Source organism: Leucopleurus acutus, assembly GCF_964270905.1.
Source record: "Leucopleurus acutus genome assembly, chromosome: 3".
NCBI classification, from domain to species: Eukaryota; Metazoa; Chordata; class Mammalia; order Artiodactyla; family Delphinidae; genus Leucopleurus; species Leucopleurus acutus.
In genome coordinates, this window is record NC_139145.1 from 113430331 (window position 1) to 113453604 (window position 23274).

At 38.4% G+C, this 23274-nt stretch overlaps 1 protein-coding gene across 2 annotated transcripts in view; it reads left to right on the top strand.

The window, feature by feature from the left end:
- The window catches only part of HOMER1 (homer scaffold protein 1), a 126672-nt gene that overhangs the window by 9551 nt on the left and 93847 nt on the right, over positions 1 to 23274 (top strand). Inside the window, exon 2 of one of the 2 annotated variants that reach the window (XM_082836373.1) lies at positions 9004 to 9055. The exons of the other annotated variant lie outside the window; for it this stretch is intronic. The gene's annotated coding sequence lies outside the window, so the exon portion shown is untranslated. The remainder of the gene's footprint in view (positions 1 to 9003; positions 9056 to 23274) is intronic. 2 annotated transcript variants of the gene reach the window in all.

Genomic DNA, 23274 nt, shown 5'->3' on the forward strand with positions numbered 1-23274 from the left:
CGTAAGAGACAGCTGGGCCTTATTGTATCCAGATTTAAAATTGTTATTCTTTCTGAATCTTTTCCCCCAGAGGTCCCAAACTCTAATGCTATCATTGGCTGGGCAGAAAAATGTGTGAATATATAAGGCAGAAGGCAGTAAGGATTGGTGGGGACCGTGGGAAAGTGAAGAGAGCATGTCCTGCCTGAAGGCATTTGTAGCCAGTGTTCTAAAAACCCTCTGGTGAAAGAAATACACCTGAAGCCTAGTCTCTTATTTATTTGGCACTTTTTGAGCTCCTACCATGTGTTAGTGACTGTGATACTTTGATCTAGGTTGGATACAGTAGGTTTGGAAATGCTTTAACTCTTGACTCAAGAAGGAAGACCAGAGCATAGCAGGGTAGCGGCAGAAATTCACACTAGATTAGTGGTTCTCAAATTTGAATTTGCATCAGAATCACCTAGAGGGCTTGTTAAAAACACAGATTGCTGGACTTCAACCCACGTTTTTGATTCAGTAGGTCTGGGAGTGAGGCCCACAAATTTGCTGTTCCAATGACTTCTCAGGTGATGTTGATGTTGGTCCAAGGACCTTACTTAGAGTCACGGCGTTTGAAAAACGAAGCTTACGTATGAGAAACTTCTGTCCATTCAGAAGCCTCGATGATTCTTGAAGCTTTCTTTTCTCTGCTTGCAAATTGAAAAACGTTATAAATTTGAACTAAAGGGGGAAACCTTGATTGAACCTTTTATCTACTGTTTATAAGCTAAAAGATCCAGGACAACTTGAAACTGATCTCTATCTCTTTAAACCTGATTACCTCCAGCAGTACTTACCAGTTAATGCCACTTGCTTCAGTGACTTCTGCTTTCTGGCATTTCGGAATGTATTATTTCTAAACTACCTGACACTGCTTTGACTTCTGAAGGTTTTTTTGTGATTTTTTTAAAATTTATTTTTATTTTTGGCTGCGTTGGGTCTTCGTTGCTGCATGCGGGCTTTCTCTAGTTGCGGCAAGCGGGAGCTACTCTTCACTGCAGTGCGCAGGCTTCTTCTGTCGCGGAGCACGGGCTCTAGGCGCGCGGGCTCAGCAGTTGTGGCTCACAGGTTCTGGAGCGCGGGCTCAGTAGTTGTGGCGCACAGGCTTGGTTGCTCCGCGGCATGTGGGATCTTCCTGGACCAGGGCTCGAACCCGTGTCCCCTGCACTAGCAGGCGGATTCTTAACCACTCTGCCACCAGGGAAGTCTGACTCCTGAAGTTTTTATGCTTTTGGAGGACGTATGATTTCCTTCTAAGTTGTTTATCCTGTTTAGCTATCCTTAAGTTTGTCCACATTGCTATCGTATTAGTTTTCTGTTGCTGTGTGACAAATCACCATAATTTTAGTGGCTTTAAAACAACACCCATTTATCTCAGTTTCTGTGAGTCAGGAATCCAGACACCTTAACGGGGTCTTCTGCTCAGGGTCTCACAAGGCAGCAGCAGTCAAGGTGGCAGCTCGAACTAGAGTCTTATCTGTGGATCAGCATCTCCTTCAAAGCTCATGTGGTTGTTGGCTGAATTCATTTCCTTGCAGCTATAGAACTCAAAATGGCTGTGACTTCAAGGCAGCCAGGAGGAGCCCCTCTCTGGTGCTTCATCTTGTTCTAAAGGACTCGCCTAAATAAGTCAGGGCCACCCAGGGTACCCTCCCTTTTGATTAGTTGAAAGTCAACTGATTAGTGACCTAATTACCTGTGTGACATCCCATCATATTCAAGCCTTCTACCCATACTGAAGGTGAGAGTTTTATGCAGAAAATGCCCACCAGAGGGCAGTAATCTAGGGGCCATCTTAGAATTCTGCCTGCTGCACCACATCAAATACCTATGGATATTTTCCAAATGCTCAAGTATCAGTATGTCCATTCCATTTATTTTTGGGTTTTTTTTAACTTTTAAAAATCTGTAGTCCTCTGCATTCCTGCTCCACTATGGACTGGTTACTCTTTAGTTGGATTATGTAGTCTCATACTAGACTTTCCCTTAATTTTTTTGGGGGGTGGGTGGTGAGGCATCATATCTCCTGTTTCCTGGACACTGTTTTCTTCATTTATCCTTTTGTTTTAGTGAATCTCCTTTTCCTGTAGTTACCTGAAAATGACTAGGTAGGAGATAACTTTTTTGAGACATATGTGAAAGTGCCCTCCCCCTCAACTGAGGCTAGATCTCTAGACAGGAAGTAATTTTCTCTTATTACTGTGAAGGCACTGATCTGTCGTCTTCTAGTTTCCAGTGTTCCTGTTGAAGCCTGCTTGTTTCTGATGCCTGTTCCTTCATGTGTTACTCTTACCCCACTTTGGAATGTTTTAGGATTTATTTTTTTTCTCTGCTGTTCAAAAATTTCACAATGATGTGGTGTGGCACTTTTTGTTTGTATGTTTTTTTTGTTTTTTTTTAATTGTTCTTTTGGTCACTGCTGGACCATATCAGCCGTCAACTTCCCTAAGTTTGGGAGATTTTCTTCTATTTTTAAAAAATATCATTTCATACATTTTTTTCTCTTTCTGACCTATTAGTTGGATGGTAACCTTTTTGTCTTATCTACCAGTTTTTTTCTTTTTATTCTGCCTTCTAAGGAAATTTCCTTGACTTCATCTTCTAATACTTTTATTGGATTTTTAATTTTCACATAATTTTAAATTTCCAGGTCTTCTTTCTCAATATGTCATCGATTTGAGGACACTTACAGTGTTTTGAAGTTTTGTTTTCTGTTCCCTAAATTTTCTTTTGTGTTCCTTTTTTGTTTAGTTTCTTCTTTCATGATGGAAACTTTCCTGGAATATCTGGTAATCCTGAGCTGTGTGTAAGAGTAAGATACTAAAAAGCCGGTTAGAAGCTCTCTGTGACCCAGTGAGTCCTGTCACCAGTGGGCTTCGTGTTAGGCATTTAGGTGGTGAACAGGCCATTTTCTTGGGTGATTTCCAGGTATCAGTAAGTAGAGCTCTGTTCTCTGAGATTGTAGGTCTTTTCTTTGAGACTGTTCACTCTAGAGAACAATCTTCCAATGTATATACCTCTTGGCATTCTGAGAGCAAGGTATATACCATTATATACCCAGGAGGCATATTACCTGCTATAAACTGAAAAACATGAAGGGGAGGGTTTGCAGCCTTTCTCTTAATGCTTCATCCTTGTTTTCTGCTATTGGTAAAAGTAGTTGCTTGACTATGGAGGGTGGGAAGGGGGGAAGGGAGCTCTCATTGTTCTGTTACTTAAACTTTGGATCAACTCCCCAGTATCAGCCCCATACCTCACACCCTCTCCTGCAATTCCTTTGCCTCTGAATTCTGGCCAGCAAGTTGTTCACTTTTTAGTTCCCTTTTTTGCAGGCACTATACAGTTTCCTTGGCTCTGCCAAGTCACGTACTATTCCTTCTTCCAAATTACTTCTTTCAAAATTGTATTAAAATTACACAGTGGAGTCACTTCTGTTCTTTGGTTTTATGGGTTTATACCTTCTTTTTCCCTTCACTTTCATTTTAGTGTAGTTTCAGAAACGGAAGATATATGTGTGCAATTAATTTGCCATGTTTGACCCGAATCACTGAGCCTTAGCTTTTGAATTTATATAAGGCATCTTTCAGAATGTGTTGACACTGTTGATGGTTAATTGATTAGCATTTGGTGGATGATGAAGTGTTGACTTTCTAAAAATCTCTCTGACTTGACCGGAAAACTCAGTGCATGATGTAACCACATCTTAAAATTTAAAAGTTAAAGTTGATAATCAGCCCAAACCTCAGCAAAGCAGAGCACTTACTCTCTCAACTGTGTCAGGCAGCTAAGGTGTTACTACAGTTTGTTCCTTAGCACTGTGCCTCTTGAGCATTTGTATAACAAACATTAAGCACTTTATTTGTGTTATGAGTCACGCTAGGCGCTGGCAATACAAAGATGAGTAGACAGTCATGTAAACAAGAAATTACATTACTGTGACTTAAGTGCTGTAACAGAGATGTATGTTGTATTTGCCAGCACAGAGAAGGAAGTGCCCTCCTCTACCTGGGAAGGTCAGAGAAAGCTTCACATAGCCAGTTATGTTTGTTTGGAGCATTAAAGAACAAACAAGAGTTGATGAGGGCCGGGGGGTGGGGGCAGTGAGGAGAGGGAAAATGTGTGAGGAGGTTGTTAGGGTATTTTGGGCAGGGGAGTGGCAAAGGTACAGCTTCAAAGGTGGCATATGCTAGTTAGAAAGTTTAAGGTAGTTTGGCATAACTCAGATATAATATAAAAGTAGATTTGGCTAGAAAGTTAGTCCAGGGACAGATGATGGCTGTGTCATGTCAGAGGATTGTACTTTCTGTAGATAAGTGGTCTCCACATGTTTTTGTGGCACCCATATCAATGAAAGATGTTGGGCATATTCCTTCATATGTGTATATTTATAAGTTGCATGTCCTACTGTGTGTGTGTAAACACACATACATATATATTATAAAACATAAAAATAGAAATGAAAGAAGAGAAAATAATTTATTCCTGTACCCCACTTTAGAGGCCATTGCTTTACATAGTGGTGAGCAAAGGAACAATTTTAAGCTGGTAGAGTTAATACCATGCTTGTGTTTTAGATTAACTACTCAGGTTACAATATGGGATGAAGTTTTAGACTTGGAGGAGGGGTGTGTGTATATGAGAGAGAAATGAGTGGGGGTCTTGGAGATCCTCAAGTTTAATTGTGTAATAGGTTAATGGCAGCAGCTTAGTCAAGAATAATGGCTTGAATTAAGGTAGAGTAGAACATGGGCTGAAGTCAAAAACAGATTTAAGTAGTACTATCTATAGGCGTTGACAATGAACCCTGTTGATATAGAGGGGTAAGGAGATTGGCTTGGTCAGCCATTAGCTGAGATAGGGAACAAGGAGAAAAGCAAGTTTGCAGTGAGGTGAGATGACAAATTGAGTAAAAATTGATGTATTTATGGCCAACTACGTGGGAATGTCTTATAGTTGGGTATCCAGGTCTGGTATTCAGGAAAAGAGAACTAGGCTGATGATAGAGTTTGGGGAATCATTAGAATATATAAGTAGTGGTTGAAACTTTGAATGTGGATGAGCTCATTCAGGATATTTATAGAAAAGGGCAGATCAGGCCTCTCTGGGGGAATAGTCATTTAAGGGGCAGCAAAGAAGCTGAGAGAGCTCTCAGGCTAGCACAGTGAGAGAACAGTGTCAAAAAGCCAAGAAAGGGAGTTTCCAGAATTGAGTAGCCAGGATCAAATGTAGCAAAAACATCAAATGAGGCAAAAAGTATCTGTTAGGTTGGGTAAGTAATGGTCCTTTAACGACCTTACCTTGAGAAGTTTGAGCAGCCTGGGATGAATCCAAATTGCCACCAGGTGAAGGATGAGGAAGCAGGGACCATAAGTGTAGGCTTCTCCTTTAAGACTGAGCTTCTCTGAAATAGAGTGTAGCTTCAGCAAGCTCTAGAGTTCAAGAAATTGTTGTGGTTTTGTTTTCAAAATGGGACTAAGCATTCATTTTAGGCCCTGAGAAAGGAGTCCATAGCTAGGGATATTTAAAAATTAGAGTACAGAGGGATAATTACTGAGAAAGGAGATGGGAGAGAGTGCAATCTGGAGCACAGGAGAAATAGTTAACCTTAAATAAGAGGCATATCTTCCTTGTAGACTGGAGCGATGTATGTATGGAAGGATATGATTGGGTTAAGTTTGTAGGTTAAAGGGCAGGAGACTGGGAGGGAGTTCCTTAGCTGGGGGACTCCATTTCCTCAATTCATTCCCTGATTCATGTAATAAACAAATATTCTAAATGCCTGCTATGTGTCAGGCACTATTCTAAGTATATGACCTACATCTGTGAACAAAGAGCTTTGCCTTCATGGGCATGTATTCTAGAAAATGATGAAAGACAAGGCCATCTTCTGAGAGTGTAGAGCAGCGGTCCCCAACCTTTGTGGCACGGGGGACCGGTTTTGTGGAAGACAGTTTTTCCATGGGGTTGGGGGAGCAATATGGTTCGGGGGCTTCCCTGGTGGCGCAGTGGTTGAGAGTCCGCCTGCCGATACAGGGGACACGGGTTCGTGCCCCGGTCCAGGAAGATCCCACATGCAGCGGAGCGGCTGGGCCCGTGAGCCATGGCCGCTGAGCCTGCGCGTCCGGAGCCTGTGCTCCGCAACGCGAGAGGCCACAACAGTGAGAGGCCCGCGTACCGCAAAAAAAAAAAAATATGGTTCGGGCAGTAATGAGAGCGCTGGGGAACGATGGGGCGCAACAGATGAAGCTTCGCTCACTCATCCACCACTCACCTCCTGCTGTGCGGCCCGGTTCCTAACAGGCCGCGGACCGGTACCATTCCGCGGCCCGGGGGTTGCGGACCCCTGGTGTAGAGGATGAAGGTTGGTCAGAGCCTTGGGAAGAGAGGTGAAGAATGGGAGAGATTACTGACCATGAACAGTGAGGAGCTTGGAGGGCCCACCTGAGGTTAAAGCACAGGTTTTGGTGCTCCTGTTGTGGAAACAGTCTAAATCCAGGTTGCTTCTGTACCTGAGGAGAAGAGAACTGTGTCTTAGAAGGGCTTTCCTGGCCTCCATTCTGCTAAAAATGAAGCACGAAAGAGGTATGTCCAATTTTGGTAGTGTTCTATTTAGAGTTATTTACATATGCCACTTTTCCCCACCCCAGTGCCCTTTTCCTTCTGTAGAGAACATTCTTATCTTAGGAAACCAACCTAGTAAGTATTAAGTTTGCCAGAATGGCACCAGTTTCTTAACATTTAAAGCCTTTTCTGCGGGAAGCATCCTGGAACCTAGTCCTGTGGCATGTCCTGGAGCTCTCCTGAGTTTTGGGGCTCCATTTAATATTTATCTCCCCATCCCTCACTTGTGCCCTGTACACATGCCAAACACAACACACATGCACTCATGGGGAACCAGAGTGTAGAGGGGTCCTTTACTGAATTTTTTCTTCTGTCATACTGGGGAAAGTCACAGAGGTTAATTGATTGGCGTAAGCACTCGAACATTGCTCTGATGCCTATCGAGAACTCAGTATAGTATTACTATTTTGGAAGCAGTTTTGCAACTTTAACTTACCCTGTCTTTCTTACTCTTGATAAATGTAAATATTCTTAGTCTTCTTGGATGGGTGGGCTTTGTTTTCTTTCTAGTCATTCAAAATACCTGTACTCCTTGGCTAATTCTAGTTTCACTATCATGACAGCTTGGATAGCATTTTATTTTTTATGGGAACTTTCATGCTGGGGGAATATGTCTTAACTAGCAAATTGAACAGCATTTTTCTTTTTTGTAGTAGTTAGAATCAGTTAAGAAACAGAGACTTTGAAGTGAAATAAATTTTACTTCAGCTTTTGTTTTATAAAGTTTAATTTCACCATCAAGCTCTAAATTGATGGGACTGGCACCATTTTTTAAAGTTTTTTTTTTTTTTAATTTAACCTCGAGTGATGGATTTAGGCTGCAGAAGCTCTAGCTGTGATATAGAACAGCATAGCATAATACAGGCAGAGCAGTTTAGAAATCAAATGAGGTCTTTTGAACCAGCCAGTGGCTGCATTTAAATTATTGATCCTCTTAGCTCTGTGATCTTGGGCAGGTTACTTAAGTTTTGTATGTCTCAGTTGCCTCATCTGTAAAATGGGGATAGAATTATGAAGGTTAAAGGATCAGATATAAACAAGTTGTTAAAACATTGTGGCAATAGGAACTACTTAATAAATCACAGTTATTATAACTATAGTTTTTATACAGTTAAATTTCTGGTATTAAAACTAAGTTTTGTGTTTTTTTGACTTCTAAATAAAGAACATGAAAAAAATTTTTTAACTTCTAGTATTACTGAAAGCCAAAGATAAGATTTTAGACTTTATCGCCTTCTAATAAAATACCCATTAATAAACCCCTTCCTCCTGTATTTTATATCCAAAGAACTTAAGCTGTTTAATGTTCTAATTTCATTGATTATCTTGGAATATCCTGATTTGGGGGGCCTTGATAGAACCATGAAAATATTAATTCTCAGTAAGGAAGTTGAGGTTTAAATATTATATGTGATAGGAATAATCACCTATTCTACTGTAATTAATTTTATAAGATGCACATACAACTGTTTTTATGAAAACTCTTTTGTATAGTTAAGCCATCTTGTTGGTCATCTTAATAGGTCTACAGAAGATTATTTAAATATCTGATTAGGTCTTTCTTATTAGACATGTTCACCAATTACAAGAATCTTTAAAGTCAGATATTATTAAATTACTCAGATTAGAGTTTAATATAGGAAAAGGTAAGTAAAAAAACAAAAGAATAAAATATACTCATACTTATTACCTAAAAATATGTTTCTAAATTCTTATGATAGCATTAGTTTAGACCATAAGTGTCATGAGGGCAGAAACTGCCTTGTCTATTAATTCAAGTAACAGATGTTTATTGAGCGTCCACCGTGCACCCAGCACTTTTTCAGGTGCTGGGAATATTGCAGGGAACATAATAGACAAAAATTCCAGTCCTCATGAGATCACATTTTAATGTAAATTGTATCTGCACTGCTTGGCACATGACAGGTGTTCAAGAATATGTTCCTCTACACCCTTTAGCTGCCCCAGAGGCTGAGTTTAAAGGTGCAAATAAGTCTCCTTCCCTAGCCAGTTACTGTTAGGGGCTACAAGTCAAGTTATGCTAGGGGGCTTCGTATGTCCCCTCCATGGGTCTGTCTGCAGAGGTCATGGGACCCTGGAGGATTTTAAGCAGCAGAGTGAAATTTCAGTTCACGTCAAAGTGTTGCATTTATGCAGTTGAAATACTTGTTTGACCCCAGAGGGCCTGTTTTTCCTCTTTTAGTAACTGAATGTTGGGTCTAACTTGAATATAAGTTAAAAATTAAAGTAGTATATTAACTTTTTCAAGTAGAGTTTTCATGTAGATGGAGGAAAGAACCTTAGAGATATTCTGCCTGTTTTTTTTTTTTAAATTAATGTTTTGTTTCCCTTTGTTTTCAGATGCAGAAATAACCTTGTAAGTCGGTACCTGTGTTGTTTTTAAGTGAAGCAGGTGAGGGCTTTGCCCAGAGTCCCAATGTTAGATGGTGGTAGAGCCTAGCCTTCTATTGCTTGGCCTTGTGTTCTTTCTGAGTGGTGTACATACACCACTCAGTACACCATCCATTAGTACAAGCCAACCTAAAAATCGGTTGTTTAACAAGTTTATACATTTCTTGTATTTTGAAATCTTGAAATCTCTCCCTTTTCTGAATCCTCTTAGCACTTTATATTACCTCTCCTGTGGCATTTATCACTTTGTACTCTTACATAATTATCTTCTATTAGAAAAAATTTTTTTCTAGTTGAAACCTCTCTGAGAATAGGATGTATATGTGGTTCCTCTTTGTATATTCCCCATAGCTCTTAACCGAATGCCTGGCATTCACTAGGTACTCAAATTATTAAACATGTACTCACAGAGATTATATTTTGGGTCTGGTAACCATGAAAACCCACAAGAATCTATTTAGCCTACAACAATTTAAGAAGTTCTTTGGTTTAGCCTCAAATCTAGGTTTGAATTCTGGCTTCATCCTCAGCTTGACTTTGTGATCTTCAATAGCTCACTTACATCCTTTTGTTCATCTGTAAAATGGAAATAGTATGTGCTCCATCCAGATTGAAGATTTAGGTAGTAAAATGTATCCAAAGGATGTAGTGCTTGATGTACTTAATAGCCACTCAATAAATGGTAACTATTCCATTTTGAAATTTATTTTCTATTTATTATAAATGTGCAGATTTTAGTAGTAGCTCTATTACTATGTGCAGGATTTATAATAACATAGAGGAAGTTCTGTGGTGAAAAGTTGACAATATTTTGGTGTGGTTATCAGATTGTAAAGTCTGGGGTGTTTGGCTTACTAGTTATTTATTTAGGATGTCTGATTTGGGGCTCTATGGACTGATTTACACTGCGAAAACTTAAAAGCGACTGATAAATAAACTAGAATGGCAATTTATTAATAAGTTATTAGAAATACATCCTCTCCCATGGAAAAAAATGCCACAGTGGAACCCTTGCAATCAGGAGGTTGCTTGACGAGTAAAGGTAATTGATTGGATGTTTAGTGCTACAGTAGTCTCATGAATCAATCTTCACCTGCCACTGGGATTGTTGGGACCCCCTCACCCCCAGAGAGTGCTAGGGGCACTGCCTAATCACCTCTCATGAATCGCCTGTTCTTACAAGTTATCTGCTTTTGTGTTGCATATTCTTGAAGGAAAAAGCAAAACACTTGGAGGTTTTATACTTAGTCATTAGCCTGTCATTTCTGCCTGAGTTTACAGCCTCACTTTGGTTGGATTAGGGGAGCTTAGATAGACTCCTAAATTTTTAAAATTTAAATTTTGTATTAAGGAAAGTTTTAAGCATACGAAAACCTAAAGAGATTTGTATAATTAACCCCTATGCATCCATCATCCAGCTTCAACAGTTATTAACATATGGCACATATTGTTTCATCTATACTGCCTGTCCCTCTCCACATTATTTTAAAGCAAATTCTAGACATGATATAATTTTACCTGTAAATATTAAGTATGTATCACTAAGAAATAGGACTATTTAAAAAAATATGTACAATACTATCATCATACCAAAAAATCCCACTAATAATTTCTTAACATCTGATCAGTGATCAGAGCTCCCCAATTACCTCATCAGTCTTTTTAAATCATTGAATTGTTCAAATCAGCTTCCAGACATGTTTCACACATTGCACTTGGTTGATACATTTCTTGGGTTCCTTTTAATCTATAACAGCATCCTCCCTTTCTTGCTGTTTATTTTTCAAATTTGTCATCTAGAATTTTACATATTCTGGATTTGGCAGGCAGTATCCTCACGGTGTTGTTTAACTTGTTCCTCTGTTCTCCTGTCTTTGGTAAACTTGTGGCTAGGTCTAGGCTTGATTGGATTCAGGTTTGAAATTTTTCCCCTAAGAATATGTCATAGATGGTTGTGGTTTACTTCCTGTCTGTTGCATTATACCAGAAGGCACACAGCAGTGTCTTGGCAGTTCTCTTTTTGTATGTTAACGTTGATCATGGGGCTCGGTATTATCAACTTGATCCATCAATTATATTCTTTCAGTGAAACCATTATATTTTAGTTATTTCTAATTTTATTCTCAAGGAGTACCTTGCTGTCAAACATTATTGCCTTTCTTCTAATTTGTTCTTCACATGCAGCCAGAATGATCTTTTAAATATTAGTTAGATCATGTACTACCCTGCTTAAAACTGTTCAGTAGTATCCTATTACTCATAAACTAACACCTGAACTTCCACCCATTCTGTGAAGATCTGCATAACCTGGGCTTGATCTGCCTTTCTACACCTCATGTTATGCCATTCTGTCCTTTGAGCGGAAGTATGCCTTTATTCATAGCATAGGCTCTTGTAGTAGACTGCCTGAGTGTGTGATCTTGGGCAAGTCATTTTAACTGCTCTGTGCCTCGGTTTCCCCATATTTTAAAGTCAGCGTTTTAAGAGTATATGCAATAGGATTCTCATGATAAAGTAATACATATAAATCACTTAAAACAATGCCATACAAAATAATAAATACCAAATATTAACTGTTGGTTGTTGCTGATGCTGGTGTTATCTCTCTCTCTGTGTTGCAGCCACACTGTATTTTTCAGTTTCTGGAACTGCCAAGCTCTTGCCAGCCTCAAGATCTATCCACATTGTTCTGATTATCTCTTTCTACATGACAAACCACTCAGAATTGAGTGGCCTAAAACAACAGTATCATTTATCTAACTCACCAATATGCAAGTTGGGTAGAGCTTGGTGAGGACAGCTCATATCTGCTCTGTGTGGCACTGTCTGGGGTGGTTCAACCGGGGGCTGCGAGATCTACTTTTAAATGGGTCATTCATATGGTTGGCAAGATAGCGTTGGCTCTTGACTGTGAACTCAGCCAGGGACCTTGGTTCTTCTCCGCAGTCTGTTTAGCTTTCCTTGCTGCATCGTGGTCAAGTTTGAAGAGTGAGTGCCCTACAAGAACCAGGCTGAAAGCTGGATGGCCTATTGCCACCTGGTCTCAGAAGTCATACTGCATCACTCTGGCCTCATTGTTTTGGTCTAGCAATCACAAAGGTCCATTCAGATTTAAGGGAAGAGGACATAAACTCCACCTCCTGATAGGCAGATGACATGGTTCTAGAAGAGGGACAGGAGTTATTGTTGCAGCCATCTTTGGAAAATGCATTTTGTCACACACATGCTATTGTCTGAGCCTATGAAACACTATTATCACTCCGATTCCCACTCTTTAGCTAACTATCCAATCTAAATCTCTTCCTCCATTCCTGATGTGCACACTCTTTCCCACAGCTCTCTATTTTCTTTGGCAATACTGATCACAGTTGGTAATTATCTCTTTAAGTCCATGAAGATTAAGGCCTGTTATATATCCAGTACCTTGCCTAGAATCCTTTGAAATGTTAAAATGTATTCTTTGTAACTTACAAATACAAGCATCATATATCATATTTTCATTAGCAATAGCATATTCCAAACTTTGTTGGAAGAAAGGAACAGAGATACAGAAACACCAGGAGTCAGTCCTTTAACTCCTCAGAGTTCATCTCCTACTGTTAGCTTAGGGTGAGGATGGGGTAGAGGAGAAACACATATATAAATTTTGTGAGGGAGAGGAGGTAGGAGGAGGAAGCAGTTTGAACGGCTGAATTCCTACTATTCTCCCTGTACTTTTAAACCTAAACCCACAAGTCTATTTTCTATTCCCCTATTCCTCTAGGATCCAGTTCATGGCAAAAGGCTTCTAGCTGGTCTGACAAAGAAATACTCACGACTCTCAGGGAGCAGCCAAATAGATGTACTTTATTTAAGAAAAGCTAACCGAACCCTCATTCAGAAACAGTGTTCTTTTACTTTTGGCACAGATCTAACAAGATTAGGTTCCAGGTTTCTCAGCCCCTGGGAGACTGGGTAGGAAAGAGAGAATAGAGTTTTTGAAGTGAGATATAGATAACAGCAAGAAAAACAGCTGTTGGTGCCTCAGATATTGTGGCCTGGGAATAGTTAGGTGGTGTAGAAGTTTTCACAAATTCTAAAGGCTTTTATTAGTTAATAAACATAGCATGCCAGTTGCTGAGTGTTAGAGACAGAAGGGTGAACAAACTCTTAGAGCTTGCAATCTGGGGATGGGAGTAGACTTTATGATTACTTTGACTTTTAACCTACATGTGTCTTTATATTTTAAATGATTTTTAAAATGATTTTCTTATAAACATCATATGGTTAGGTGTTCCTTTATATCCAGTATGACAGTCTCTGCCTTTTAATTGGGGTCTTTAGACCATATACATTTAATATGATTATTGGTATTATTTGGGTTTAAGTCTACCATCTTACTTGTTTGCAGTTTGTCGCATCTATTCTTTGTTGCCCTCTCTTCTTGCTCTTTTGCCTTGTTTTGGCATACTTACTTGAGTATATTTTATAATTCCTTTTATTTACTATGTTGGCTTACTAACTATACCTCTAAATATGTTTTGTTGTTGTTTAGTGATTCTTTAGTGTTTATAGTATGCACTCATCAGACTACCTTCAGGTGGTATTATATCTCTTCACATATAATAAGAACCTTACAATAATATAGTGTTTGTGCTATTATTATACATTTTACTTCTATTAATAACATAACCCTCAAAATAAATTGTTATTATTTTTACTTAATTATGTTTTTTAAATTTATTTTATTAATCTATTTTTGGCTGTATTGGGTCTTCGTTGCTGTGCATGGGCTTTCTCTAGTTATGGCAAGCAGGGCCTGCTCTTCGTTGCAGTGCGCGGGCTTCTCATTGCGGTGACTTCTCTTGTTGCGGAGCATGGGCTTTAGGTGCGCGGGCTTCAGTAGTTGTGGCATGCAGGTTCAGTAGTTGTGGCTCGCGGGCTCTAGAGGGCAGGCTCAGTAGTTGTGGCACACGGGCTTAGTTGCTCTGCAGCATGTGGGATCCTCCTGGACCAGGGATTGAACCCATGTCCCCTGCATTGGCAGGTGGATTCTTAACCACTGTGCCACTAGGGAAGTCCCTTAATTATTTTTAAAATAAGGCAAAAAACATTATATTTACTCACATATTTACCATTTTTGGTGCTCTTCATTCCTTTGAGTAGCTCTAGATATCGATATCCATATGGTATCATTTTCTTCTACCTAAAGCTTCCCTTTAACATTGTCTCACAGTACAGGTCTACCAATGGTGAATTCTTTCAGGTTTTGTGTGTCTTGAGAAAATAATTTCACCCTCATTTTTTTAAAGGTTTTTTTTTTTTGAGGTAAAATTCATGTAACGTGAAAGTAACCATTAACTATTTTAAAGCATATAGCATTTAGCACATTGAAGAGGTTATGTAAACATCGCCTCTGTCTAGTTCTAAGATATTTTCATCACCCTAAATTCACTTTCTTTTTTTTTTTTTTCTTTTTTTTTTTTTTTGCGGTACGCGGGCCTCTCACTGTTGTGGCCTCTCCCATTGCAGAGCACAGGCTCTGGACACGCAGCCTCAGCAGCCATGGCTCACGGGCCCAGCCGCTCTGCGGCACGTGGGATCTTCCCGGACTGGGGCATGAATGCGTGTCCCCTGTATCGGCAGGTGGACTCTCAACCACTGCGCCACCAGGGAAGCTCTCACTTTCATTTTTGAAATATGGTTTTACTGGGTAGAGAATTCTTGATGAGTTTTTCTTTTCATACTTTTAAGATGTTGTTTCACTGTCTTCTGGCTTGTGTTGTTTCCAGTGAGAAGCCTGCTATCATTTTTCCTTTGTTCCTCTGTATGTAATGTGCCCCGCAATCCTGAGATTGTGTTTAAGGTTTTCTCTTTATCATTGGTTTTAAGCAATTTAATTATGATGTCCCTTGGTGTAGTTTTTTTCATGTTTCTTTGTGCTTCAAGTTTGTCAAGCTTTTTGGATTTGTGGCTTTGGGATATTCAGTTTGTAAATTTTCCAACCGTAATTTCTTCAGATATTTTTTTCCATTCTTCCCATCTTTGAGGATTTCAATTGCATGTATATTAGGCTACTTGAAGTTGTTCTATAATAATTACATTGATACTCTATTTTTGTGTTTTTTTTCCTCAGTGCTTTATTTTGAGTAGTTTCTATTTCTGTATCTTCAAATTAGTTTTCTTTCCTTTGGCAGTGTTTAATTTGCTGTTAATTTCATCCAGTATGTTTTTCATCTCCAGAAAACTGATTTGGGGCTTTTATATATCTTCAGGTCTCTCCCTAAAATGCTTATGCTTTCCTCTGCCTTCTTGAACATGTGGACTATCATTATAATAACTATCTTAATGTCCTTGTCTCCTAGTCCTATCATCTGTGTCATTTCTGGGTCTGTTTCTGTTGACTGAGTGTTAGATATTTAGAATTTTAGTTTATTGAGTGCTGAATATTTTTGTATTTTAAATATTCTTGTAGAAGGGCCTAATGAAAGAAGCAGGATATTTTCTAATATTTATATGGAGATAATAACTTGTATAGTTATAACACTCATCTCAGAGGGAATGAGGAAGTAAAACATATTTGTTAGCATGACAATAACAAAGATTTATAACTTATGAGATTTTGAATCAGTCAGTGAGTAATTCAAAAATGAAGAAGAAAGAAACTTAAGTCTAGTTTTCATTGCCAGACAACATTCTCTTCTTTGGGAGTAGTGAAAAGTCCTGGGCTTTGCAGTTGGTCTTGGATTTGAATCCTAGAGATACCAGTACTGGCTGTGACCTTTGGCCAATTATTTAAACTATCCCCTCCTCCAAGTCCTTTTTTGTTTGTTTGTTTGTTTTTAATCTAACTTCTTTTATATCTTAGAGTTGTTTTGAGATGGAAATGAGAATTTATATAAGGCATTTACATGTAATAGAAATTCAACAAAATGTTACTTTCTTCCTCTACCTTTTCTCCTTTTAGCTGTTTCATTTTGCAACAGTGCTGCTTTTGAATCACATGTTGGTTTGAAATGGGAGGAAAATAGTCACTACTCAACTACTCTTGTTACTCTTGAACGATTATTGTAACTCTTCCCATGGCAAGAGTTATTCTTGAGCTTTAATTTTCATCAAATTACCTGCAGTTGAAAATACCCAGTTGGCAAACAACTTGCCTAAAATTGCTTTAATACATTCAAATTTGCTTCTATTAAGATTTTATGCTATTTTTTTCAGTTATTCTATCCCTATTAAGTAAACATATTATTTGAGATATATGATGAGAAACTTATTTTTAACATAGTTTAGAATGAATTAATTCTGTAAATGGCAGAGGGTTAATAGATTTTAACTGAAGATTTGTACCGTCTGTTAGTGTATTAGTTTCCTATGTCTGCTGTAACAAATTACCACAAAGTTGGTATTAAGATAACACACATTTATTCTCTTACGGTTCTAGATGTCAGAAGTCCAAAATCAGTTTCACGGGGTGAAACCAAGGTGTCAGCAGGGCTGCAGTCCCTCAGGAAGCTCTAGGGGAGAATGGTCTCCTTGCCTTTTCCACTTTCTGGAGCTGCATTCCTTGTATTCATCGTTCATGGCCTCTTCTTCCATTTCAAAGCCATCAGTGTAACATCTTCCAATCTCCCTGACTCTTCTCCTTTTGTCACATAAGCTTCTTCTTTAGTTAAATCTCCCTCTGCCACCTTCTTATAAGGACACTTGTGGTTACATTTCGGGTCCACCAGCATAATCCAGAAGAATCTCTCCATCTAAGGAGACTTAATCACAGCTGCAAAATCCTGTTTACCAACAAGGTAACAGTCACAGGTTCTGGTATTAGGAGCTGGATATCTTTGGGGGCAATTATTCAACCTTCCACAATTATTTAAAGAGGATATCAATAAATCCTATTTTTCAAATGGTATAATTTTTTTTTTTGCAGCCCTACATTTAAAAGATCTGTCAATTTACTGAAGTCTTCTGTTGCTGTCCCATTTTACATTGATTATTTACAATTTCACCTAGTGAAGTATGTTTTTTTCTATGTCCACGTCACAAATATTTAGTTGTGATGATTGATAAGAAAAAGACTTTAAAAGTATTTCCTAAAGTAGTTCATATAGCCCACTTTATAAAACTTGTTTGTATGTAATCTAACCTTTCTGACTGTGTGTGTGTGTGCGTGCATGTGTGTGTAGGAATCCTGTAATGGTTCAGACAGCTTTTACAGAAAGTATAAAGTACAACTAGTTAGGGAATTACATTTTTAAAACTGAAGGGAAACACTTTGCTGGAAAAACTTCTTTATCAGAGGAGAAGTGTTCAATAAAATGCTGGAAGAATTAAATTCTTAAGATGTTTTCTGCCAGAAAGAAACCAAATCAAGACAGGAAAAACAACAAGGAGAAAGTAGAAAGTATCTTCACAAGTGTATAGCTCCTCTTTCATCAAAATATGCGTATTATTCCTGTCATGTAATCCTTTTCAGAAATGCCGCATGTGATGAAACCTAGTTAATGTCTGAAGCAGATATAAGATACATTGGAATTAGTAACTTTAGTCTCAAAGACCAATGTTTTCACCTCAGACAGGCTAACACTATTATTGTTATTGTTGTTATTATTGTATTTTGTTACAGAGGTGAAATCATTGTATCAAAATACAGATCAGAGAGTTATCTTCCTTTGCAGAAGGAAAGCTCAAGAACTATGATAATTGGCATGACTAAAAGTAAGTTTTTGGATTCTTCCAAACCACACTATCATTCCAATAAAGTGTTATAATACGAATTGTTTTCAAAATACAAGCAAAAGGTCAGTGGTGCTAGTGCACATATATCCCATGAAAACACTTAAGTACTCTTTTTTTTTTTTTTTTTTCTTTTTTGCGGTACGCGGGCCTGTCACTGTTGTGGCCTCTCCCGTTGCGGAGTACAGGCTCCGGACGCGCAGGCTCAGCGGGCATGGCTCACGGGGCCAGCCGCTCTGTGGCATGTGGGATCTTCCAGACCGGGGCACGAACCCACGTCCCCTGCATCGGCAGGCGGACTCTCAACCACTGCGGCACCAGGGAAGCCCTTTAAGTACTCTTAACAGTGCTTAACATGCATAGTAAGCAGAGTTGTCTAGCTATACTATCCCACTTCTGTCAACAAAATTTCAGCTCAAAGGTCAGGCAAGAATTTGGTTACATCAGTGAACTCGGGTTTACCTGGCAAAAGTATTCTTTTCCCATCCAAGGAGTCAGTATAGGATAAAGATGTGGGCTCTGGAGCCAGGCCGTGTTTGTGTGCTGGCTCTACCATGTGTCATCTTGAGCAAGTTACATACCCTCTCTATGCCCCAGGTTCCTCATCTGCAAAAGAGGTGAATAGCAACTCTCAACCTCACACAGGTTGAGAGGATTAAATAACACAGGCGTAGTGCTTATAACAGTGGCCATATGGTAAGCTCTCAAAAATGTTAATTATAACCAAAGAATTTACCACGTATCCATTTTGTAAGTTTAGGCTTTTGTTTTCAGGCTTAAAAGTGGCATATTTGAATTTCTTAGTTTGAGTTATCCAGTCTACGGATCTCTTCCTTTGGCACAAATGATGGAAGTTGTATGCTTATTGATTTATAAAAGGGAAACGGTTAAGGTGTTATATCATTCCAACTGCAAAAGGTTAAAAACTCAACTTTTTTGTCACTATTACTTTTTAAAATTCAATAACTAGTGTTTAAGCTATTCAGTTTTTATTATATTAGTTCTGTAATCTTTCAGTTACTACAGAGAATTTCCAGTAATTTGTAAAATCAGGAACAAGGTAAAACAGGATGGTTAAAGATACAGTGTTGAAAAGAAATATGAGTAGATACAGCAGACACCTGAGATAAGATCAGTATTAGTGGAAAACAGAACATGGCTGAGCTTCTTGACAAATGAGTGAGAAGTGTGTTGAGTTGTAGTCTTGGCATAACAGCAAGCAGACAAGTTTTTTCCTAGCACTGTCATATGAAATACTGAATAATATGGGGATCCAAAGGGAGTTTGTTGTTAGTCTGTTAAGAGATTCAAGGGAGAACTTTAAATCTTAATTCAGTGAAGGCTTTCTTCTAAGAAATTGCGATAAGCAGAAATTTGCCTTCTGGCTCTATTAATAATATAGGGGGAGGGAAAGTTTAGTCTTGGAGAATTTATAATAGTTAGCAGGCTTTTTTTAAATCTTTATTCGATTATAATTGCTTTACAATGTTGTGTTAGTTTCTGCTGTACAACAAAGTGAATCAGCTATATGTATACATATATCCCTTCCCTCTTGCATCTCCCTCCCACCCTCCTCACCCCACCCCTCTAGGCCGTCACAAAGCACCGAGCTGATCTCCCTGTGCTATGCAGCTGCTTCTCACTAGCTACCTATTTTACACATGGTAGTGTATATATGTCAATGCTACTCTCTCAGTTCATCCCACCCGCCCCTTCCCCTCCCATGTCCACAAGTTTGTTCTCTACGTCTGTGTCTCTATTCCTGCCCGACCACTAGGTTTATCGGTACCATTTTTCTAGATGCCATATATATGTGTTAATATACAGTATTTGTTTTTTTCTTTCTGACTTCACTCTGTGTGACAGACTCTAGGTACATCCACATCACTACAAATGACTCAACAAATACTTTTGATATTTCTGCCAAAGTAGAAAATAGTAGAAAAGAATGAATGCATTTAGGATACTGGGGATAGGAAGGTGTTGATTTTTTTTTAAAGTGTTATGGCCTAGCTTATAAATTCATATAAACTTTGCATTTTTCTCTAGCCATATTTATTTTTGATATGATTTTTTTATTACCATGATGTAAAATTGTTGTAGGATGACATGCCGTGCTCCTGTGCTGTTTGTAGTACCCTTGCTGTTAAGACCACTGCTCTCTTCTTGAGAAATAAGGCTAACTTGTTTTTTCTCAAATGTCTCAAAAAGAGCATTCAATTGAGGCTCTAGAGCACTTTTTCACATGATGAGAGGCTATGTTTGAGTAGGAAAGATTCAAGAGTAGATTTTACCACTTTGTCCAGAATCCAGGTTTTAGGCTTTTATAGAAGAACTGAAGAGAACTGGTTCCTAAATGGTCACTGAATAGTTGGATGAGGCAACCTTAATCCGAGTTCTGTTATTATCCACTTAGGTAGTGTGGAATGTCTGCCAAACACAAAGGCTTTAGCAGAATTGATACTCTTCTTTTTATCAGTTGGTTCAGCTAATATTTGTACTTAATGTTTAGTTAATCCATCATCATCTTCTATGCTTTGTTAGCTGGAGAACCAGTTAGGGAACTTTCTCCAGGTTTAGATGATTGGCTTTCTTAGAGTTGATATTTTACAGGATTTCTTAGGACAAGCTTGCTGGTTCATAATTAAAGGCACACAAGTAGTTTTAGATTATTGTTGTATAGGATAACTCTAGGTACTGTTACACACCATAAAGAGAATTCTGAGGAGACCTAGTTGATGAAAAAACTTGCGTCAGTGGAGATTTGTGGATGATTTGTAGGAAGTATTCCACAGGCAAGAGTGTCTCCAAATCTCTGTTTGCCAGATGAATCCATTATCACTCAGGTTGTAATATTTTTAACTGTCTTTCACTTTTTTAAAAATTTAAGGCATATATTCAGTAAAATGCACAAATCTAAAGCTCACTGGATGTTTACATAGCTATTTATTTGTGTAATCACCGAGGTAACATTCCACTAACTGTGTTTTTTTAAAGCAAGGAAATACATTGCATTAATATTGTTTGCTCAGATTTTTTTCTTATAAATATAGTACATGTTCACATATTGAAAAGTTGAGATAAGAAAAAATAAGTCATTTGTAATCCCACCAACAACAACTCTAAATGTCTTGGTATATAGTCATTTATTCACTCATTTGTTAAGTATTTTCTGGGTGCTTAATATGTGCCAGGTGTTTGAGTTGCTGGGAACACAGCCCTGATTAAAAATGGCAAAATCCTTGCCCTTAAGGAGATAACACTTTAGCTGGGGCAGAGGGATAATAAATAAGAAAATATGTTGTATGTCAGATGGTGATAAGTGCAGTGGGGAACAGTAAAAGAAGGGGGATAGGAAGTCCTGGGAGAGGAGAGGAAGGGGCTACAGTTTTTATATAGGGCAACCAGGAAGGCCTCACTGCGAAAGTAACATTTGAGCAAACACCTGAAGGAGGCAAAGGAAGATTCTAGACAGATCTGAGGGGAAAGAGTGCTTCAGGCAAAGGCCCTGAGGTAGGATGTGCTTGGCATTGTTTGAGAAACAAGGAGGGCCATTGTGGCTGGGCAAAAAACAGTAAGCAAATGGCATTTTGTTCTTTTTTATGGCTGAGTAATATTCCATTGTATGTATGTGCCACATCTTCTTTATCCATTCCTCTGTTGATGGACACTTAGGTTGCTTCCATGTCCTGGCTATTGTAAACAGTGCTGCAGTGAACACTGGGGTGCATGTATCTTTTCGAATATTACTCAGCCATAAAAAAGAACAAAATAATGCCATTTGCAGCAAAATGAATGGACCTAGAGATTGTCATACGGAGTGAAGTAAGTCAGACAGAGAAAGACAAATATCATATGATATCACTTACATGTGAAATCTAAAAAAAGGGGTATGAATGAACTTACGTACAAAACAGAAGTAGAGTCACAGATGTAGAAAACAAACTCATGGTTACCAGCGGGTAAGGGGGAGGAGGGATACATTGGGAGATTGGAATTGACATATACATACTACTATGTATAAAATAGATAACTAATAAGAACCTGCTGTATAGCACAGGGAACTCTACTCAATACTTTGTAATGGCCTATATGGGAAAAGAATCTAAAAAAAAAGAAAGAGTGAATATATGTATAGGTATAGCTGATTTACTTTGCTCTACACTTGAAACTAACACAACATTGTAAATCAACTATACTCCAATAAAAATTAAAACAAAACAAAACAGTAAGCTACAGAAAGGTTGGAGAGGGAGCAGGGGTCCTATCCTGTAGTGTTTTTTCCTCCTGAGAGGTGATTCCACATGAGAATCACCTTGGAAGCGGGGCTGCCCACCAGACCAGTGATTCTAGGGCTTGGGGCCAGGTGTTTGTAATGCAGCCAGAGTTGAGAAACACTGATGGCAGGTCTTTAGACCATTTTAAGGACTTTGGCTTTTACTATGAGTGAGATGGGAAGCCATTAGAGGGTTTTGAGCAATGTTCCACCTGATTTAGGTTTTATTACTTTAAAACTCTATATTATGAAATTTTTTAGACATACAAAAAAGTAGAAAATACAGTCTCCTATACCACCATTTTCCCACCCACTTCAGTAGCAACCTCATTTTGCCTTACTTGGTTTATCCTAACCTCTCGCCCCTTTTTTATCTTTTTCCTGGAGTATTTAAATACTAGCTTCAGTTTTTAGAAGGATCACTCTGGTTTCTGTGTTGGGAAAAGGCAAGGCAGGGCAAGGGCAGAATATAAGTATATCTTCCATGGATTTTTTTTCTCTGAATATACAGTTGACCCTTGAACAACAAGGGTTTGCGCTGCGAGGGTCCACTTAGGCTTGGATTTTTTTTGCTAGGTACATATCACGATACTGCACGATCTAAGGTTGGTTGAATCCAAGGATACAGAGAGCTGACTGTAAAGTTGTACTTGGGTTTTTGACTGCTCAGAGTATTGGTGCCCTTAACCCTCACGTTGTTCAGGATTCAACTGTAGATAAATTTTTAAACAAAAATTGAATTGTGCTGTGTTAACAGTTTTACATAAACTCTTTTCACTTACTATATTGGACACCTTATGTCACTGAATATTCTGGAACTTTGTTTTTTAATGGCTACATAGGATTCTGTTATGTGGATCTACCATGATTTATTTGATCTTATGTCATTAGATGTTTTAATTTACGATCTTTGCTTATCATAAACAGTGTGGTGATACATCCCTATAGCTAAATATCTGCATATATATATATATATATATAATTTCCTTAAGGTAAGTTCCTAGAATGGAATTGCTATGTCAAAGGATATACACAGAAATTTAAAGCTTTTGATATGCATTGTCAAAGTGTTTTTGGAAAGCCTTTACTAATTTATACCCCCACTAGGTGTTTCTGAAAGTGTCAGATTTCCTTAAACTCAAAAATTGAATTTTTTCATTAAAAAAATAAAAGGTTTCCTGTTTTGACAGGTGAAAAAATGATAACTCATGGTTTTAATTTGCAGTTCT